This window comes from Sapajus apella, unplaced genomic scaffold, assembly GCF_009761245.1.
Source record: "Sapajus apella isolate SASKATOON/1434 unplaced genomic scaffold, GSC_monkey_1.0 scaffold31, whole genome shotgun sequence".
NCBI lineage: Eukaryota > Metazoa > Chordata > Mammalia > Primates > Cebidae > Sapajus > Sapajus apella.
In genome coordinates this window covers 448,288-468,462 of record NW_022436971.1, presented here as the reverse complement: position 1 = coordinate 468,462, position 20,175 = coordinate 448,288, and the positions used below count along the sequence as shown (strand labels likewise).

The 20,175-nt window shown below is 42.3% G+C and overlaps 1 protein-coding gene and 1 pseudogene across 26 annotated transcripts in view; both read right to left on the bottom strand.

Annotated features, from left to right (window-relative positions):
• The window catches only part of DTNB (dystrobrevin beta), a 302,922-nt gene that overhangs the window by 76,481 nt on the left and 206,266 nt on the right, over positions 1-20,175 (bottom strand). The gene's annotated exons all lie outside the window — the stretch shown is intronic.
• On the bottom strand, positions 277-748 carry LOC116561936 (annotated as a pseudogene). The gene has a single exon (XR_004273674.1). The product of XR_004273674.1 is annotated as a 40S ribosomal protein S25 pseudogene (transcript).

Sequence of the window (20,175 nt, the reverse complement as noted above, 5' to 3'; positions counted from 1 at the left end):
TCCCACAGGCTCCAGAGGCTCAGTTCATTTCCAGTCATTTTCCTCTGTGCTCCATTCTGGGTAATTTGTATTGCCATGTTTTTAAGTTCAGTGAACTTTTCTTCTGCAATTTCTGATCTACTGTTAAGTTCATCCCTAGAATTCTTCATTTCAGACATTATCCCTTTCAACTCTCTTGTAGGCCATTGTAAGTATTTCAGCATTTACTCTGTTATGAGAAGCTACTGGAGGGCTTTAAAAAAGAGGTGACATATGATTTTATTTATTTATTTACTTATTTAATACAGTTTTATTTTTCCAAATGTACAGTTGGTTGGACCTATTCATGTGTCTTCACCAGCAGCTGGAGCATCTCCACCCTTGGTATTTCTGGTGTAAATTACTTGAGCTCTGTGCTTTGAAACCAGCTTGATAAGTCCTTTGCTAAGGAGCTCCTGAAGGGCTGCGCTGGCAAGGGAGCCTCGAATCTTCAGTCTCTCAGAGACCACAGCTGGAGTTATGAGTTTATAGTTGGGAACTTCCTTACAGAGTTTGTCATAGGTAGCTTTGTCAAACAAGACTAAGTTACTGAGCTTGTCCCGAACTTTGCCTTTGGACCACTTCTTCTTTTTGGCCTTGCCCCCGGATTTGTTCACTGGGTCTTTGTCTTTCTTGGCTGACTTTCCGGCGTCTTTCTTCTTCTTGTCGTCCTTGGGCGGCATTGCGAAGCTCGAAGAGCAGCAGCGAACACTACAACCGTGCTGAGATGCCCGATTTTATTTATTTTATTTTATTTTTTGAGATGGAGTCTCGCTCTGTCGCCCAGGCTGAAGTGCCATGGCGCGACCTCGGCTCATCGCAACCTCCACCTCCTGGGTTCAAGCAATTCTCCTGTCTCAGCCTCCTGAGTAACTGGGATTACAGGCATGCACCACCATGCCCAGCTAATTTTCTTATTTTTTAATAAAGACAGGGTTTCACCATGCTGGCCAGGATGGTCTTGAATTCCCGACCTCAAGTGATCTGCCCATCTCGGCCTCCCAAAGTGCTGATATTACAGGCGTGAACCACTGTACCCGGCCCTGATATTATTTATGTTTTAATAAGATCATTAGGCCAGATGTGGTGGCTCATCCCTATAATTCCAGCACTTTGGGAGGCCAATGTTGGAGAATCACTTGAGCGCAGGAGTTAGAGGCCAGCTTGGGCAACATAGCAAGACCCCCATTTCTAAAAAAATAAAAAGATATTTCCTCTCTAGAAAGTAAACTGCTAGAGAACAGGGAAGATACAGTCAATTAGAAGACTACTGCAATCTTCCAGGTGAGAATTAAGAGTGGGCTAGGAAAACAGTGTTAACAGAGGTCATAAAAAATAGCAGAATCTTGAACACACTTCCATGGTGTTTTTGTATACAGCTGACCTCATACTTGGGAAGTGGAGATGGATGTAAGAGAATGAAGGAATCAAGAGTTCTAACTGAGCAACTGGGAAAATGGGATTGTTATGAACTGAGATGGGGAAGGCTAAGAAAGAAGTAGGTCCGGTGGGGGATAAGAGAGAACTCAGTTTGCAACATGCTAATTATGAGATATGTATTAAATATCCAAGTGAAGGTACTGATTAGGAAGTGGATATATGAGGTAAGGGCTCAGGGAAAAGGTGTGGCCCAGAAAAATATTTAGAAGTCACCAATATATTACCAGTGTTATAAAAAGTTTGAGTTGGCCAGGTGCGGTGACTCACACCTGTAATCCCAGCGCTTTGGGAGTCCAAGGTGGGCGGATCATGAGGTCAGGAGATTGAGACCAGCCTGGCTAATATGGTGAAACCCTGTCTCTACCTAAAAATGCAAAAAAAATTAGCTGGGCATGGTGGCATGCACCTGTAATCCCAGCTACTCGGGAGGCTGAGGCGGGATAATCACTTGAAACCAGGAGGCAGAGGTTGTAGTGAGCCAAGACCACACCACTGCACTCCAGCCTGGGTGACAGAGTAAGGCTTCGTCTTGGAAAAAAAAAAAAGTATGAGTCTGGCTACAATCGCCTCCTACTAGTGAGTGAAGACAGAAAAGAGAAGTGGCCCTGTCCTACCATTCAGATTTCAAAGGAGTGTGGAAAAACTTGCAAAGGAGGCCAAGAAGAAATGAGAAAAACTAAGAGTGTGGTATCTGGAGGCCACATGCAACAAGCGCTTCAAGTAGAAAGGAGAGATCATCTATGTCAAATGCTACTGACGATCAAGTAGGGTTAAGTACTAAAAACTGACCACTGTATTCTGTGATATAGAGAAGTCACCAGTTTCCTTGACATAGTTTTGGCAAAGTAACAGGAGGTGAAAGTCTGGCTGGGTGTGTTTGAAAGGATGTGGCAGAAGAGAAATTGAAGTTTCCTTCTACAGATAACCCTTTAAAGGTTTTCTGAAATGGGAAGAAGAGATATGGAGGGTACCTAGAAGAGGACTGAGGCCAAGAAAATTTTTTTTTTTTTTTTTGAGACGGGGTCTTGCTGTGTTGCCCAGGCTGGAGTGCAGTGGCATAATCTTGGCTCACTACAATCTCTGCCTCCTGGGTTCAAGTGATTCTCCTGCCTCAGCCTCCTGAGTAGCTGGGATTACAGGCATGTGCCACCATGCCTGGCTAATTTTTGTATTTTTAGTAGAGACAGGGTTTCACCATGTTGGCCAGGCTGGTCTCAAACTCCTGACCTCAGGTGATCCACCTGCCTTGGCCTTCCAAAGTGCTAGGGTTACAGGCGTGAGCCGCCACACCCAGCCTATAGGAGGACTTCTATTGAGAACCAGTATTGTTTGTCAGATAATTAGAGATCTAGACCACAATGAAAAGCATTCTTAGTAGTTAGATAAGGAAGTTAAGTGACCATGAATTTTCTGATAATTTTGTTTGGGGTGTGGGGTGTAATGTGGTTCTACCCCCAAAGTTGTACCTATTTTACCAGATTAAGAAAATTTAAACTCTTTCCTTTCTGATAAAATATAAATATACATATATACATAATTATGCAACATATATACAACCCCCAACTAACAAACAAGTTTTGTTTTAGAAATTTGTTCCAAAGCAGAGTCAATAGTATACAATTCAGATTTTTTTCACATAAAAACAAGAATTCCTAAACTGTCAAATGTCAATTCAATCCATAAAAGGAGGTGATTTTCATGCCTAAATATCCAATAGTTCTTTTTTTTTTTTTTTTTTTGAGACAGAGTTTCACTCTTGTTACCCAGGCTGGAGTGCAATGGCACAATCTTGGCTCACCGCAACCTCCGCCTCCTGGGTTCAGGCAATTCTCCTGCCTCAGCCTCCTGAGTAGCTGGGATTACAGGCACACGCCACCATGCCCAGCTAATTTTTTGTATTTTTAGTAGAGACGGGGTTTCACCATGTTGACCAGGATGGTCTCGATCTCTTGACCTCATGATCCACCCGCCTCGGCCTCCCAAAGTGCTGGGATTACAGGCTTGAGCCACCGCGCCCGGCAATATCCAATAGTTCTAACAGCATTACTGATGGAAATTGGGCATTTGAAACAATGTATGGAGCACTACTAGGGGTCCAGTGATGAAGACACCACAGTAAACAAAACTCAGACATGGCTGCTGCCCTGATGGTGCTAAGAACACTTTAGTAGGAAAAGAAATGACACCAGTAACTGTAAACTTGCAAATCAGTAAGTGTTTTGATGAGCAGGACTTTGTCCTCCTCTGAGAGGACACAATACGATTTTATCCAGTCAGGGAGATCACCAAAAGCAAAGGTCAGTACAATGACCACAGAGTTACAATGAGGAGTGACAACGAAATGAACACTCTGTCAGGCACCTTGATCAGCACATCCCTCAAGGCACCCCCTAGCTCTAAGTCAATGCTAATGATGACCAGAGCTGACGACAGAGGGTCTTGAATGGGACCGGCCTACCTAAAGAAATGCTTCTAAAGCAGCATTGCTAAAAATACTTTTCCCCTGACTACTTCCTTTGGAACTCCCAGGCTTCTACTGAAATAATCTGGGAACACAGCCTGGGAATCTGCATTTGGAACAAGTTTGCAGGTGCTCTAGCTGCATTCCAGCATGAGAACTGCTCTCCAAGAAATGGTGGTAATATCTCGTGATGTCAGAGGCTGCACAAGCCCCTGACCTTGTCTTGAGGCTGGGTGTAGAGTAGCAGCCTGGAGCCAATGGTTACAGTTATATACCAAATAGGAGGCAGGAGAGTCCAGCAATTGAGAGCATGGGCTTTGGCTTCTAATCCACACCCTGATGCTTTCTAGCTGTGTGCACTTGGACAATAACTTTTTTATGCTTAGTCCCCTTACCTGTAAAATCATAATAATAATATAAAATCGACTTCATATAATATTTATTTTGTAGGGTGTCAGGAAGATTAAATAAAATAATGTCAAAAAGCATCTGGCACATAGGTTGTAATAGTCATTATCAACAAGGTACCTGTGACCCATCAGATACTCTTCTACATCTTCTCATGTTTATTCTCAGAACAATCTCACAAGAAACACACTATGGTATCCCTCATGATTTTACATCTCCAGCCCTGACCTCTCCCTCGAGCTCCAGCATCATGTCCTTGATGGTCTATTCAACACCTCCCCTTGGCTGCCCAAGGAGCATCTCAAGTCTAATATGCTCAAAATAGAACTCTTGATTCTCTCCACCCCACATCCTCACCTGTTACTCCCCAGACTGACCAGCTTAAATTAATGGCAGAGTCAAGCCAAAACCAGAGGAGTTTAAAAAATTTCTCTCAATTTTCCCAACACACATCCAATCCACCGCAAGTCCTGGTGGCTTCATTTTCTCATCACCTCCACTGCAGCCATGACTTCTCATGAGAAATTTCTTACGAGGTCTTGCTTAGGCTGCTCCCATAGCCTCTTGACTGTGCTCTCTTCTTCTGCTCATACACTCTACAGTTGATTCTCCACACTGCAATGAGTGGCCTTTTAATAAGTAATAATAAGTCCGTTTTGGGGTGATGAAAATGTTCTCAAACTGATTTCAGTAGTGGCTGCACAACTCTGTGTGTACACTAAAAACCACCAAATTGGCTGGGCGTGGTGGCTCACGCCTGTAATCCAAGCACTTTGGAGGCCAAGGCGGGTGGATCACCTGAGGTTGGGAGTTCATGACCAGCCTGACCAACATGGTGAAACACCATCTTTATTTAATCTCAGATAGGTTAAATAATATATATATATATATATATATATATATATGAAGAAAAAAAACCACCGAATTGTGCATTTTGGACAGATGAATTGTATGGTGTATGAGTCATAGCTCAATAAATTTGTTTAAAAAATAAATCAAGGGTCCTCACTAATAATTCTGAAACTGCTACACATGCTGCTGGCACAGAACAAGTAAGTCAATGGATGGTGGATGATAGGAGCTGGGGGTCTCACCCCTGGAGAGGGAAGTTACAGACGACCAAGGGAGACAGCCACAGGAAACCCTGTGGGACTGGATCAGAGTCAGGTACTTCAGCATAACTAACGTATAGCTTAATGCAGATACAGATGGACAGACAAAGAATTATAGGCATGTGCATATATGCAGACTGATTTCTTTTTCTTTTTTTTTTAATTGAGATGGAGTCTTGCTCTGTCACCCAGGCTGGACTGGGGAGCAGTGGCCTGATCTCGGCTCACTGCAGCCTCCGCCTCCTAGGTTAAAATGATCCTCATGACTTAGTCTCCCGAGTAGCTGGGACTACAAGCATACACCACCACATTGGCTGATTTTTAAAATATTTTTAGTAGAGATGGGATTTCGCCATGTTGGCCAGGCTGGTCTCAAACTCCTGACCTTAGGTGATCTGCCCGCCTTGGCCTCCCAAAGTGTTGGGATTACAGGCATGAGCCACTGTACCCAGCCTATACACACTGATTTCTAATACCATTCCTTAATAAAGGAGCCAGGGCTCCCTAGAGAAATGCCTCATTCTAGGGCTAGGGCAGGGAATATATAAGATGATAACGCCACAACGTAGTTAAATTCTTAAAAAACAAAAGGTGACAGGTCAAAAAGACAGAGGACCCAAGCAGAAAGAGCTCCCACTAGCCAGAGCTGGAACAATTTGAGCAATGAAATAAATAATGTATTAAACAGTATTGGGCTATAACCCAAAGCATAGAATAAATGTCCATGAGTCCACACTGATATAAATAAATGATTAAATAAACAAATGGGAGATATATAGAGGGTGTAGACATTTCCCTCTCCAGGGGGTAGAGCTGAATTCCTCACCCCTGCCCTTGAGGATGAGCCATGCTTAGGGACTTCCTAAGAATAGAGTAGGAAGAGTGGAGAAACCTTGTAAATGCGGCTTTGGACAGGAGATCAAGGTTAACATCATCAGCGAGAAGTCATGCTGACAGCAGGTACCTCTACCATGCAATGAGAAGCGCACCTCACCTCTGTGGTGTTCTTCCCCTAAACCCATAATCACAGTCAAATCGTGAGAAAACCATGAAGGACGTTCTGCAAAATACCTGACTAGTACTCCTCAAAATTGTGAAGGTCACGAAGAACAGGGAAAGACTAAGAAACTGTCACGGAACAGAAGAGGCCAAGGAGACAGGATGACTAAATGAAATGTGGCGTCCTGGAACAGAGAAAGGACATTAGTGGACAATCTAGTTAAATAGGAGTAAAGGCTGGAACTTAGTTCACAGTAGTGTATGGGTGTTGATTTCTTAGTTGTGACACGGTTACCAGGGCAACATAAGACAGCAGTATTAGAAGAAACAGAGGAAGGGGTATGTATATGGGAACTTACTGTACTACTTTTGCAACTCTTCTTTAAGCCTAAAACTATTCTACAATAAATCTTATTAAAAATGCTTTTTAAAATTCAAATTCTCTCTCTCCTGCGTGATCTGGCCCCTTGCTGCCTCTCCAGCCGGTTTTCTACGCTCGTCCCTCTGCTCACCATGCTTCAGCCATGCTGATCTTTCTGCTATTCCAGAAAACACCCAGTACCTTCCAACATGGACCTTTATCCTCCCCATTCCCTCTGCCTGGAACAATCTTCCCTCAGACGCTGGCACGGCTCTCTCTTCTTACATCATTCAGATTCCTGATCAAAGTCATCTCTCCAGAAGGCCCTACCCTAATGATCCAGTCTAAAACCTAAAACTCTCTGACCCATTCACTCTCTATTTTCCTGCACAGCATTTACTACTATTGTTTATTATATTACAAAACAATATTTTTCTGTCTTCTTTGCTAGAATGGCAGCTACAGGGACCTCTTTTTACACAGCTAAATCACCAAGCACCTCCCGAAATAGTGCCTTGCGCATATCAGGTGCTCAGCAAATACTTGCTGAACTAATGAATTAGCCTAAAGATGAAGTAATTAGTTACTTCTAGAGAAGTACTTAAGGCTGGTGCGGTGGCTTACACCTGTAATCCCAGCACTTTGGGAGGCTGAGGCAGGAGAATCACTTGAACCCGGGAGGCGGAGGTTGCAGTGAGCCGAGATGGCGCCACTGCACTCCAGCCTGGGCGATAGAGCAAGATCACATCTCAAACAAACAAACAGAAAAACAAAAAGAAAGAAGTACTTAAGTATAAAGAGTTAACTCGACAACTCTGTCAGCAGGTAGTGAACAAAGCTAGGCCCTGAACTCAGGCCTAGGTGACTTCAGAGCTTACACTGTCTCTGCCACACTGTTTTCTTCTCTCAAAGAGAAATGGAGTTGACACCAGCGAAGGACAGAAGTAAATACCATGTAGACAAGCAGGGCAGCTCCTCCTCGAGTCCCTCAGCCAGGCGAGTGCTGGGCTGAGGTGGTTGTGAGTGTAAGAGCACAGTTACAGTGTGGTTGTGACCAGGGAGCTGGTTGGGAAACACACAATTTGGGGCAGAAGTTCAGATTGAATTTCTGTTGAGTTGACAGGTAGAGTTCAGTGAGGCAGGCTTGCTTTCTTTTCTTTCTTTCTTTCCTTTCCTTGCTTCCTTCCCTTTCCTTTCTTTCTCTCTCATTTCCTTCTTTCCTTTCCTTCCTCCCTCCTTACCTCCTTCCTTCCCTCCTTTCTCTTTCTTTCCTTCTCTCTCTCTCTTTTTTCTTTCTTTCATCTTGCTCTGACACCCAGACTGGAGTGCAGTGGCACAATCTCAGCTCACTGCAACCTCCACCTCCCAGGTTCAAGCGATTCTTCTTCCTCAGCCTCCCAAGTAGCTGGGACTACAGGCGCGTGCCACCATGGCTGGCTATTTTGTGTGTGTGTGTGTGTCTTTTTAGTAAAGACAAAGTTTCACCATGTTAGCCAGGTTGTTTTCAATTTCTTGAACTCGTGATACATCTGCCTCGGCCTCCCAAATTGTTGGGATTACAGGCATAAGCCACTGCACCTGGCAAGTTCAGTGAGATTTTCTTACAGCACCTCAATTTTTATATATGTAGCATAAGTGAAAATACAGAATTTGGGGAATATTACCAAGTGTTGTTGTAACAGATTTTAAGATAATTTTTTCTTAAAAATTATTTCTACTCCAACAATGAGAGTAATTCTGGCAACCATTGTTTCAAAGTGTTAGACATTTAAGGGAGTCATCTCTGAAGAAGGCTGACGTGCCAAAGAGTCTGCCCAAGTGCCCTCTAATGTACTGGTTGAGTGTTGGCAGGACAATTATTTACTAATATTATCTTCCTTGAAGGAGGTAGTCCTTCTCCCAATTACTAATTATCAGCTGCTCTCTGAATAAGTATATTATACTCTTTTAATTTCATGGGAACTCACACAATAAGCCACATTAGTCTTTGGGCAAGTTGAAGTGAGAGAATAGAGATTCATCTCCGTATTTGTTATTCTAAATTTCAAAGGGGCCAACATTTGTACCTTTGACTACTGCTACCATACTACTAATGAAGAAGATGTAAAGGTCTACAGAATTTGATACAATCTTCCTTTTCTTTTCTTTTTGAGACAGAGTCTCACTCTGTCACCTACGCTGGAGTGCAGTGGTGTGATCTTAGCTCACTGCAGCCTCAACTCCTGGGCTCAAGCAATCCTTGCACTTCAGCCTCCTGAGTAGTTGGGGTTACATCAGACCAGATAGCTAAAAAATTTTTTTTTTTTTTTTTTGTAGAGATGAGGTCTTGCTGTGTTGCCCATGCTGGTCTTGAACTCCTGGCCTCAAGTGATCCTCCCACCCTGACCTCACAAAGTGCTGGGATTAGAGGTGTGAGCCACTAGTGCCCAGCCTCGTAATCTTATTTCATTACCTATGTTGAGCCAGTAATGGACCACAACATGCTGACTTATAAAGTACCTTTTATCAGCTCTGAAATTCTAAGTAATAAAAAAACAGAATTGTATACAGAACTACATCTATTTTTAACATCCTTATTCTAAATCCAAGACAAAGTAAAATGCATATTTTTCTCAAAGGGCCCGAGGGTAAATATTTTAGGCCTTGTAGGCCATAAGCTCTCTGTTGCAGCTACTCAATCTGCCATGGTAGGGAAAGCAGCTATAGCCAATACGTAAACAAGTATGTTCCAATAAAACTTTATTGACAAAACAAGTATACACAAGGTATACACATGGTACACACAAGGGCAGGGCATATACAGGTACACACAAATTACAAGCTGTAGTTTGCCAACCTCTGCCATTGTGTATACCATGTGGTAGCTGGGAAGTGCTCTGAGGCTACTTATGTGCCAATGCACCATGCCAATATCTGAGAGGAGTTCAGGAGTCTTTGTCATTTTCAATCTGAAATTCAATCTATCTTGGCACTTTGGAAGGCCAAGGTGGGAGGTCACTTGAGGACAGGAGTTTGAGACCAGCCTGGGTAACACATTGAGACCCTGTCTCTATTTAAAAAAGAAAAAAAAATTCAGCCTGGTGTGGTGGCAACATGCCTATGGTCCTAGCTACTTGGGAGGCTGAGGTGGGAGAATTGCCTGAGCCCAAGAGTTTGAGGCTGCCGCGAGCCATGTCTGTATCCCTGCACTCCAGCCTGGGCAGCAGACCAAGACCCTGTCCCTAAAAAATAAAAACAAACCAGCTGGGTGTGGTGGCTCACGCCTGTAATCCCAGCACTTTAGGAGGCCAAGGTGGGCGGATCAACTGAGGTCAGGAGTTCGAGATCAGCCTGACCAACATGGAGAAACCTCATCTCTACTAAAAATACAAAATTTTATTTTGTATTTTTACAAAATACAAAATTTACAAAATACAAAACATTTTGTATGCTTGAAATCCCAGCTACTGGGGAGGCTGAGGCAGCAGAATCACTTAAACAGAGGAGGCAGAGGTTGCGGTGAGCCGAGATCACGCCATTGCACTCCAGCCTGGGCAACAAGAGCAAAACTCTGTCTCAAAAAAAAAAAAAAAAATCAATCTAGCTGATGTTTCCCTTTATCATCCACTGAAATGTAAGGCTAAGAGAAGAAAAGACCACTGTCACCTTTCACACAGCCTGGCCTCCACAACTTCAAACAGACCAAATAGCTTCAAGGAAGATCCCACATGGAAGCTCCATTAGATGTGAGAAGCTCAGAAAAGCATTTCTGCGTCCTCCACAACAAATGTGGAAGGCCAGCTGATTCTAACAGTAAATTATAAGACAATTCTCCGACTCTGGAAAGTCCTGAAGTTTGGAGAAATGTCAGTAGTTCTGACACAGTGGGAGAAATCTGTAGGAACCACCAAAGCAGCAGAAAAAATATTCCAGTGAAAACCTGAATACCTGGAATAATCAGTGACTTCAGCAAGGAAATCCTAGGAAAGTGGATGCAGACTAGGGATTAGCACTGAAAGTGGCACATTTCAGAACAGATTCTTATATAAGACAAACTTTTTTTTTTGAGATTGAGTCTCTGTTGCGCCCAGGCTGGAATGCAGTGGTGCAATCTCAGCTCACTGCAACCTCCACCTCCCAGGCTCAGGCAATTCTCCCACCTCAGTTTCCCAAGCAGCTGGGATTAAAGGCACTACCTACCACACCCGGCTAATTTTTTGTATGTTTAGTAGAGATAGCGTTTCACCATGTTGGCCAGGCTGGTCTTGAACTCCTGACCTCAGGTAATCCACCTGCCTTGGCCTCCCAAAGTGCTGGGATTACAGGCATGAGCTACTGTGCCTGGCCTGAAGACAACAACTTAGGATCACAGTGTGTAAAGCTGTGTCCTGTTACATCAACATAAACAGAGGCCTGATGTTTATCCATATAAGCACATGCACGAATGTGTACTAAACATATTAACTGGGTTCTAAATGCCTGACTAAGACTCTCAGATCCACGGGGCAAGAAATGTTACTCTTCTCTAACATGTGATCCTACAGCACACCATCAATAATTCTCAGAGCAAATTAAGTTCCTTTTCTCTCCGTCACTAAAAAAAAAAAAAAAAAAAAAAAATACACAATGTCAGGCACTAGTGTGGAAGAGATGGATTTACAGAATGTAAGGACACTCCCCAACTGGATTATCTCTCCTCGAAGGACTATAGCCTACACAAAAGGCAAGGAAGTACAGGAAAAGCATCCTTCCAACAGCTCACTGTCTCATTGGATGCGGCTTGATGCAATCAACTCTGCTTAGGGGAAAGAAAATAATCTGTGCCCTCACTGTATTACAAGCTAATGAGAAAAAATAGTGCTGTCCAATGAAAACCTGTGAGAGAGACAAATAAGCCCAATGACATGCCAGGCTCTCTATAGGTTCTCTGGCGCAGCCAGGTTATGGGCAGAATGAAGGAGCTGGAGTGATAGGGGGCTAAGAACTGCTCCCCACCTCTCACCTTTCCTGTGCCTCTCTACCCGGCAGGGTCTCGTCATGATGAAGTAGTGGTGGTGCTGCTATCTAAATTTGTCAAATGACCTCTTTCCCAACATGAAATGCATGAAAAATCTTTTTTTTTTCTTTTTGAGACAGAGTTTCACTCACTCGGTCACCCAGGCTAAAGTGCAGTGGTGCAGTCTTGGTTCACTGCAATCTTCCTCTCCCGGGTTCACGTAATTCTCCTGCTTCAGCCTCCTGAGTAGCTGGGACTGCAGGTGTGCACCACAATGCCCAGCTAATTTTTGTGTTTTTAGTTGAGATAGGGTTTTGCCATGTTGGCCAGGTTGGTCTCGAACTTCTGGCCTCAAGTGATCCAGATCCACTTGCCTCGACCTCCCAAAGTGCTGGGATTACAGGCGTGAGTCACCGCAACTGGCCGGCATCAAAATCTTTACCAAATAAATATCATATTGAACAAGAAAACGTATCTAATCCTTCCACTTTCTTCCCTCCCAACCCCCTCATTTATGTTTTCTCCTGAGTAAATAAGCTCAATGAGGTTAAGGACCCATGATCAATCAATGCTTGTACATAAAATTCTAGTCATCGATTAAACTTCCTACTAGATAGTGATGTGAAAGGCAATGTAGTTTATATTTACACATGATATGTATAAAACAGAGGAATAATAATTTTCTGTTTTATTTCTCTGCTCTGAATGGAATAAGCAGGCAGTGCTATGTGATTTATTTGAAATAACTGAAAAAGAAAATCCCTTTCCTAGCAGAGAAAGAACTAATTAAGAGGCAAACAGCAGCAAGAAGATTTTGAGAGACAGAATTTGTTTTTGGCTAAAGCCTGGGGAGTTTACACCCTCAAAGAGCTTGTAGTCTAGAAAGGCATCAAACAAACAGCTACTACGATACTATGATACGTACCAGATGCTGCGGCTCACAGAAGATCACATAGTATAGTTTTAGGGTGTTAGGGAACACTTCCTGGAGGAATCAGAGCTAAGATAAGAAGAAAGAATTAGATGACAAAGAGGAGAGAACAAAGGTGAAAAGGGTAGGGAGGCCCTTCAGGGAGAAGTGGCATGTGCAGCCACCTGCCTGGGCACTGTGAGTGGTCCAAGTGCTTCTGAGTATGGATGCTGAGAAGAAAGAGTGGGATGAGGTCAGGCTGGAAGGGCTGGCAAGGGTCAGCTCAGAAACAAGGGTCTTGTAAGCCACAGAGAAGAATGAGGGCTTTAGCCTGTAGAACTGTGTAGCCATCAGCTACATGTGGCTATTTAAATTCCAGTTCACTCCAATAAAATAAAATTAGGCTGGGTGCAGTGGCTCATGCCTATAATCCCAGCACTTTGGGAGGCTGAGGTAGGCAGATCACCTGAGGTCAGGAGTTTGAGACCACCCTGGCCAATATGTGAAACTCCGTCTCTACTAAAAATACAAAAATTCACCAGGCATGGTGGCGCATGCCTATAATCCCAGCTACTCGGGGGGCTGAGGCAGGTAAATCACTTGAAACCGGGAGGCGGAGGTTGCAGTGAGCTGAGATCACGCCACTGTACTATAGCCTGGGTAACAAGAGCAAAACTCCATTTCAATCAATCAATTAATCACTCAATAATATTAACAATTCATTTTCTCTGTCACATCTCAAGTAATCAACAGACACATGTGGCTAGTTGGCTCCCATTACTAGTTAGCACAGAACATTTCCATGCTACTAGACAGTGCTGTAGCAAAGAAGAGCTGCTGGAAACTTTTAATCTGTGTAATAACATAACCAGATTTGCATTTCAGAAAAACCCCTGTGGTTGCAAAGAAAAGACTAAATTAGGGGTGAAGTGGGGAGTCGACTAGAGATTCCCCAGTAGGATCCATGAAAAAGTTGAGAACTATACCACAGCACTGATTTGCTTTAAGTGTTTGCTTTACTAGCTGAAGTGAGCTGAAATATTTTAATACTTTGATATTAAGAGGAATTAAAAAAATCTCTGGTTAAACATAGTAGGTCTAGGCTGGATCATCAGGGGAATTCCAGCATTCAGAAATGTTTCTTCTATGAGCCAGGCTGTGGTTCATCACCATCGTTTGACCATAGCAGCTACATTGAGTCAGCTTCTTAGGAGATAAGGTCATAAAAGTATTTAAGTGAAAAGCCCCAAAGCATGTGTGTATAAAAATGTGTTTTTAAAAAGTGTGTGTTCATGTGTGTTCCAGAAACAGAGAGAGACAGAGACATTATATAGTGAGAGAGGGAGAGAGGATGCTGCGGGGGCTGGTAGATTGAAAAGCAGTATGTGCCATGTATGTATACATCTTAGGTTCTACTGGTCATTTGTTGGGTCTAAGTATCCGTATCCCCTTTGCTGGTGTGAATGTGAGATTCACTGGAAGAATCTGGATGACAAAAACGATGGTCTGGTTCCCAACCTTCTCCTTCAGGCACAAATCCTCCTCTCGTGTTTTGATGAAAGGTCCCTTTACCCAAGCCAGGAAGAAATCTGAAAATAAATTACCCCCACTTTTCCTGGCCCCACCCACATCCAAAATTTACAAAGCTTGTCTTCACTCCCAGCACCCCACAAGCATCTCAATCTGAACACGACAACACTGCACTCGCAATCTTTCTCCCCAAACCTGCTCCTTCCACTTGGCTCTGCCGACAGTCTATGATGGATGTGATGCTTGGTCACGCTGAGGACCTCAAGCCTCAGTCCAATGAGAAAAAACAAACTATTACTTACTATGCTTCTGTCAGCTTCTATTTTTCACACTAAGGTATTTAAGTACGGACTTGGAAATACTCAAACTTTCTGTTTGTACTAATCTGAGTTAGAACTGGTGAAAGGCTTACCTTAAATGCTTGATTGGAAATGGAATCTAATCCCAACCCAGAAGCAGCTGAAAACTGGCAGTCTGCCCAGGCTGTCAGACAGGCTTTGGACACCTGCCAACACCAAGGACCCTGCAGTTCTCTAAGATTATGTGTTAATTTTCAATTTACTCTGCTTTTCTGTCTTTAAAAAAAACGCAGGAGAAAAAAAACTATTCTTGTGTTGACTTGGTGAGAGCCTCCTAAGTTGTTTGCTGAAACCCTCATTAATTGTTGCTTTTCTAACAAACTCTGTTTTTCTCATTTCACAGGGAGGAAGAGAATAGTGCACTGAGTCCATACATGGATAGTTTCTGACTTGATCACTTTCATTTTCTTCCCTTTCGTAGTTTCCCCCAACTTTTTTTTTTGTCTTAAACAAACAAAAAAATAGTGATTTTGGTCATTCTTCTGTATTCTGCAGATAACAAGATAAACTCTTTACCTTGTCACCCAGTCAAAAAGCCATTTTAATACAGGCATACCTTGTCTTATTGTGCTTTGCTTTATCATGCTTTTTACAAATTGAAGGTTTGTGGCAACCCTGAGTTGAGCAAGGCCACTGGTGCCATTTTTCCAACAGCATGTGGTCACCTGGTGTCTCTGTGCCACATTTTGGTAATTCTAGCAATACTTCAAACTTCTCCATTACTATCATGTCTGTGTGTGGTGATATGTGACCAGCCATCTTTGGTGTTACTATTGTAACTGTTTTGGAGTGCCACCAACCATGCCTACATAAGATAGCCAACTTAATCAATCAATTTGTGTTCTGACTGTTTCATTGACCAACTCTTTCTCTCTTCTCAGGCCTCCCTATTCCCTAAGACGTAACAATATTGAAATTAGGCCAATTCATAACACTACTATGATGCCTAAGTGTTCAAGTGAAAGGAAGAGTTGCATCTCTCTCACTTTAAATCAAAAGCTAGAAATAATTAAGCTTAGTGAGGAAAACACGTCAAAAGCCAAGACAGGCTGGAAGCGAGGCCTCTTGTGCCAAACAGCCAAGCTATGAATGCAAAGGAAAAGCTCTTGAAGAAAATTAAAAGTGCTACTCCACTGTACACAGAAATGATAAGAAAGCAAAACAGTCTCATTGTTGACATAAAGTTTTAGTGGCCTGGATAGATCACACCAGCCATCACATTCCCTTAAGCCAAAGTCTCATCCAGGAAGGCCCTAACTCTCTCCAATTCTACGAAGGCTGATGGAGGTGAGTAAACTGCAGAAGAGCTAGAAGCTAAGAGAGGTTGGTTCATGAAGTTTAAGGAAAGAACCATCTCCACAGCATGAAGGCACAAGGTGAAGCAGCAAGTGCTGATGGAGAAGCTGCAGCAAGTTGTCCAGAAGATCTAGCTCAGATCACTGAAAGCAGCTACCGAGAACTGCAGATTTTTAATGAGATGAAACAGGCTTCTATTGGAAGAAGATGCCATCTAGGGCTTTCATAGCTAGAGAGGAGAAGGCAATGCCTGGCTTTAAAGCTTCAGAGGACACGCTCACTCTCTTGCTGGGGCTAATGCAACTGGTGATTTTAACTTGAAGCCAATGCTCATTTACCATTCTGAAAATTTTAGGGCCTTTCAGAATTATGCTAAATTTACCTTGCCTGTGCTCCATAAATGGAACAATAAAGCCTGGATGACAGCACATCTGTTTACAGCATGGTTTATGACTCATTCATTCACAATGCATGTGGTTACCTAAGAGCTCTGATAAATTCATACAAGGAGATCAATGTTGTTTTCACACCTGCTAACACAACATTCATTTTGCAGCCCATGGATTAAGAAGCAATTTTTTTTTTTTTTTTGAGATGGAGTTTCACTCTTGTTACCCAGGCTGCAGTGCAATAGCACAATCTAGGCTCACTGCAACCTTCACCTCTTGGGCTTAAGCGATTCTCCTATCTCAGCCTCCCAAGTGGCTGGGATTACAGGTGCATGCCACCATGCCCAGCTAATTTTTGTATTTTTAGTAGAGATGGGGTTTCACCATGTTGGTCAGGCTGGTCTTGAACTACTGACCTCAGGTGATCCACCTGCCTCAGGCTCCCAAAGTGCTGGGATTATAGGTGTGAGCCACTGCACCCAGCCAAGTAGTAGCTTTGACTTTCAAGTCTTATTATATAAGAAATACATTTTGTAAGACTATAGCTACCACATAAATTGAAAACCTCTGTAATGGATTCACCATTCTAGAGGCCATTAAAAGACATTTGTGATTCATAGAAGGAGGTTAAAATAAACATTAATAGGAGTTTGAAAGAAGTTGATTCTTTTTTTTTTTTTTTTTTTTTTTGGAAGAAGTTGATTCTAACCCTCCTGGACTTCTAGGGGTTCAAGTCTTCAGTAGAGGAAGTAACTGAAGGTAGGGTGAAAAAACAAGAGAACTACAATTAGATGTGAAGCCTGAAGATGTGACTGAATTGCTGCCATCTCATAATAAAACTTGAAAAGGTAAGGAGTTGCTTCTTATGGATGAGCAAAGAAAGGGGTTTCTTGAGATGGAATCTACTGGTTAAGATGCTGTGAACATTGTTGAAATGACAGTAAGGATTTAGAATATCATATAAACTTAGTTGACAAAGCAGTGGCAGGGTTTAAGAGAACTGACTACAATTCTGAAAGAAGTTCTACTGTGGGTAAAATGCTATCAAACAGCATCACATGCTACAGGAGAAATCTTCCATGAATGGGAGAGTCATCCGAGGGGACAAGCTTCATTGCTGTCTTATTTTAAGAATTTGCTACAGCCATCCCAATATTCAGCAACTACCATCCTGATTAGTCAGCAGCCATCAGCACTGAGGCAAGACCCTCCACCAGCAAAAAGATTAGGACTTGCTGAAGGCTTAGACGATCATTAGCATTTTTTAGCAATTAAATATTTTTTAAGGTATGTACTTTTTGAATACATAGTGCTATTCCACACTTATGAGGCTATAGCATAGTATAAGCAAAACTTTTACATGTACTGGGAAATTTAAAAGTTTGTATAACTCACTTGATGGCAATATTCACTTGATTGCGACAGTCTGGGAGCAAGCCCGCAGTGTCTCTGAGGTATGCGAGTACTATTATATTGCAACCCATCTCTTAATTCAGCCATGTTTCTACAATTCGGAAATAATATTTATACTGTGGCATTTTCTGATTTTTAAAAATTGCTTTTCTTTCTTATGAAGTATAAATTAAAGTAAATACACTATGATAAAATCTCACCCTTCCCTAAAAGTGCTAGCAATTAGGACTACTCAGAATTATAGGTTGTAATATTTACCAGTTTCCCATCCAAAGATGGTATTAGGTCCCAAGTCAATACATTATCAACAACTGAACAAAACAGAATACAAAGAATTATTTCTATTTTTGAGAGAATATTATTTTATTTGTTAAGAGAAATAAAGGTGAGGTGTTAGGGGAAAAAAAGACCTCTCCTAAAACACATCTATGCAAAGGGAGGTGTGATATAATACATAAAACAGTTTTTTTCAGAAGCCACGGAAAAGAGAAGCCCATAGCTGTAATTCCTGAGTCCTTCTACCTTCTCCAGGGACAATAAGCCAATCATTCCGAATCTGTGTTTCCAGAGTGTTCTAATTCCTGGGGTTGGCTTTCTTCTGGGCTTCTCTTACTTTCAGCCTCTATGTTCCAGTTTTCTCTGTTAAGTTCATTATCACTCATCCATTTGCTTGGCTGCTTCCAAAATTTTGTTGCCATTGTTTCCTCTTCCATTTTTCTTTGTACTTGCAAGTTTTTACTTAAAAAAACTCCCTTCACTGTCATTTTAGTGGTGTTTCAGGATGAAACTGCAAATGTGGCTTAATATGCCATGCTGTTACTTTCCTTTTCCCTATGTCTTTAATTTGCAATTATCCTATTTGCAGATCTTTACCTTTGTATACAGAGTGTGTGAGTGTTCAAAATGCATTATTTGGTTCATGGTTTAATGGGTTAATGGATCACAAAAGACATACCTAGGCCTGGTTCAGATGAATGGGTATAAACTGGATACCCTGAATGTTGTCCCTTCCACCAGAGGTGGCTAAGACTCCCAGGACAAGTGCGAGAGCATCAGCAGTTACACGTGGATGGCTGCCTTATGTGACGAAGGAAAATTCTGGAAGTGGAAATGTGTACGGGAAGGTCTGTGTATGTGCATGTGTGCACACAATTACGTGCTAGGTAGGAAAACCATGCTCTGCTAACGACCTTTGCTATTATTTTTTGAGAGGAAAGGGTGCAGTGGGTATTCATGGGCATGATCACAGCTCACTGCAGCCCCAAACTCCTAGGCTCAAGCGTTTCTCCTACCTCAGCATCTTTTCATGACAGTATCCCCTTCTTTGGGGGAAATGTTTCTCTCTCTGCTCTGATGCCTTAGGTCTAATGGGCATGGCCCCTCACATACACACAAGGATGGGCAGTAATGCAATCCAGGACACAAGAATCCTTCCTTGCATTTTTCTAATCCAAGGGAGAAAAAGCACAACCCCTGGAGAGGCAAGACTGTAGACAGGTGTGTGTCTGGAGCCATCAGCAGCTTGGGAGCAGCTGCTCCACAGTGGCAGGGAGTGAGGCGGCACGCGGAGGCGCAGCTTGGAAGAGGAGGGCCACCTGGGGACATTCTAGCTGCTTTCGTGATCTGTGTACTCTCCTGCCCTTCCCTTTCTGCTTTTTGCCTTTGCTTTGTGGGTTTTGCCTTTTAAGTTTCGATGTTAATACTTGAAACTAAGGAGATGTAATATTAATATACCAACCAAAGGCACAAAGCACAGAGTTGCATACTGAAGGTTTTTGTTACTTCCATAGTTATATGAAATTCCCACAGAATTGTTAAGCTTTAAGTATCCATAAATAATTACAGCTAAAGCTTTAGAAGACATTTACAAATAAAAAAACATTAGCATCATTTTCCATATTCATCTGAATAGAAGGCGACTTAAAATAGTAGAACAGTGCAGAGGAGTAGAACACAATTCACATTCTGAACCTTGGGGAAAAAGAGGTCTAGACGCAGGCAGGCCTGGGAGGAAATTAGACAGTGGAGGGTCTCACTCTGTTGTAAGCCTATGTTTTAAAGCTTTGAAAAGATTTATTCTTGTTTGTTTTTAAATGTAATTATGTAGATGCTTTTAAAAGAAAGTAAATTTCAAGAAACGATTTAGCCTAAGGCAAAGACAAGATTTCTTTTCAGTTATAAAATATCAATTTAGAGAGAGTAAAAGATTAGGGGGGGCAAATCCCTAGAGTAGTACCTCTCAGGTACATAATTTATGGTGTGATAAATTATGTGATAGCATCTCTGCCATTTAAAAGGTCTGCTGTAGAAAGTAAAGCTTGCATTCAGATCATCTTTTATTCGGACCAACACAGCATTACTTTTGACCACTGTGATTATCACTACTTTTATATGCACTGCCTATTAAAAAGGTAGAAACTAGAGCACTCAAATTTTTCCTGCATTTTTATCACTGGGTATGTTCTTGTCTCATTCAGTGATTTATGTCTTAGGATGAGTTCTAA